This window comes from Ipomoea triloba, chromosome 16 (genome assembly GCF_003576645.1).
Source record: "Ipomoea triloba cultivar NCNSP0323 chromosome 16, ASM357664v1".
Taxonomy (NCBI): domain Eukaryota; kingdom Viridiplantae; phylum Streptophyta; class Magnoliopsida; order Solanales; family Convolvulaceae; genus Ipomoea; species Ipomoea triloba.
In genome coordinates, this window is record NC_044931.1 from 14,431,725 (window position 1) to 14,434,312 (window position 2,588).

The following is a 2,588-nucleotide window of genomic DNA, read 5'->3' on the forward strand; positions in this document are numbered from 1 at the left end:
TTATCTAATTGCAATTTTAAAAGGTTTGAGTGCCTAATTGATATTTCAGATAAAGTTCGATGCTCTATTTGACACATTTTATGCAAAAAAAAAAAAAGTGACATTTAAATTTACATGGTATTACAGGTCACTAACAGGTAATTATGACTTACAAACTAAATTGACATGTTTATGTACCTAATTGCAATTTTAAAAGGTTTGAGTGCCTAATTAATATTTCAGATAAAGTTCGATGATCTATTCGGTGCCTAATTAATATTTCAGATAAAGTTCGATGATCTATTCGATACATTTTATGCTAAAAAAAGAGACATTTACATTTACCTGTTATTACAGGTCACTAACAGGTAATTATGCTTTGATGAACTAAATTGGCATGTTTATGTACAAAATTTCAACTTTAAATAGTTTGAGAGCCTAATTGATGCCTATTTGACACTTTTTATGCAAAAAAAAAGTGACATTTATATCTACCTAGTATTACAAGTCACTAACAGGTAATTAGTCCTTATAAACTAAATTGACATGTTTATGTACCTAATTGAAATTTTAAATGGTTTGAGTGCCAAATTGATATTTCAGATAAAGTTCGATGGTTTATTTCACACATTTTATGCTAAAAAAAAGTGACGTTTACATTTACCTGCTATTACAGGTCACTAACAGGTAATTATGTCTTGATGAACTAAATTGTCATTTTATATACACAATTCCAACTTTAAATAGTTTGAGAGCCTAATTGATGCCTATTTGACACTTTTATGAAAAAAAAAAAAGTGGCATTTAAATTTACCTGATATTACAGGTCACTAATAGGTAATTATGCCTTATACACTAAATTGAAATGTTTATGTAACTAATTGCAATTTTAAAAGGTTTGAGTGCCTAATTGATATTTCATATAAAGTTCAATGGTCAATTTGACACATTTTATGCTAAAAAAAAAGTGACATTTAAATTTACCCGGTATTATAGGTCACTAACAGATAATTATGCTTTATAAACTAAATTGACATGTTTATGTACCTAATAGCAATTTTAAAAGGTTTGAGTGCATAATTGATATTTCAGATAAAGTTCGATGGTCTATTTGACACATTTTATGCTAAAAAAAAGTGACGTTTACATTTACCTGTTATTACAGGTTACTAACAGGTAATTATATGTTGATGAACTAAATTGGCATGTTTATGTACAAAATTCGAACTTTAAATAGTTTGAGAGCCTAATTGATGCCTATTTGACACTTTTTATGAAAAAAGAAAAGGTGACATTTAAATTTACCAGGTATTACAGGTAATTATGACTTATAAACTAAATTGTCATGTTTATGTACCTAATTGCAATTTTAAAAGGTTTTAGTGCCTAATTAATATTTCAGATAAAGTTCGATAGTCTATTTGACACATTTTATGCTTGAAATTGACATTTAAATTTACCTGTTATTACATTTCACTAACAGGTAATTATGCCTTGATAATTATGTACCTAAACCCTAAACCCTAAACCCTAAAAAAAGTGACGTTTACATTTACCTATTATTACAGGTCACTAACTGTTAATTATGTGTTGATGAACTAAATTGGCATGTTTATGTACAAAATTCCAACTTTTAATAGTTAGAGAGCCGAATTGATAAATATTTGACACTTTTTATAAAATAAAAAAGTGACATTTAAATTACCAGGTATTACAGGTCACTAAAAAGTAATTATGCCTTATAAACTAAATTGTCATGTTTATGTACCTAACTGCAATTTTAAAAGGTTTGAGTGCCTAATTGATATTTCAGATAAAGTTCGATGGTCTATTTGACAGATTTTATGCTAAAAAAGTAACATTTACATTTACCTGTTTTTGCATGTCACTAACAGTTAATTATGCTTTGATGAACTAAATTGGCATGTTTATGTTCCAAATTGTAACTTTAAATAGTTTGAGAGCCTAATTGATGCCAATTTGACACTTTTTACGCAAAAAAAAGTGACATTTGAATTTACCTGTTATTCCAGTACACTAACAGGTAATTATGCCTTATAAACTAAATTGACATGTTTATGTACCTAATTACAATTTTAAAAGGTTTGAGTGCCTAATTGATATTTCAGATAAAGTTTGATGGTCTATCTGACACATTTTATGCTAACAAAAGTGACCTTTAAATTTACTTGGTATTACAGGTCACTAACAGATAATTATGTGTTGATGAACTAAATTGACATGTTTATGTACCAAATTATCCTGCTTTAAATAGTTTGAGAGCCTAATTAATGCCTATTTGACACTTTTTACGCAAAAAAAAGTGGCATTTAAATTTTCCTGATATTACAGGTCACTAACAGGTAATTATGCCTTATAAACTAAATTGACATGTTTATGTACCTAATAGCAATTTTAAAAGGTTTGAGTGCCTAATTGATATTTCAGATAAAGTTCGATGGTCTATTTGACACATNAGCCTAATTAATGCCTATTTGACACTTTTTATGAAAAAAAAAAGTGACATTTAAATTTACCAGGTATTACAGGTCACTAACAGGTAATTATGCCTTATAAACTAAATTGTCATGTTTATGTACCTAATAGCA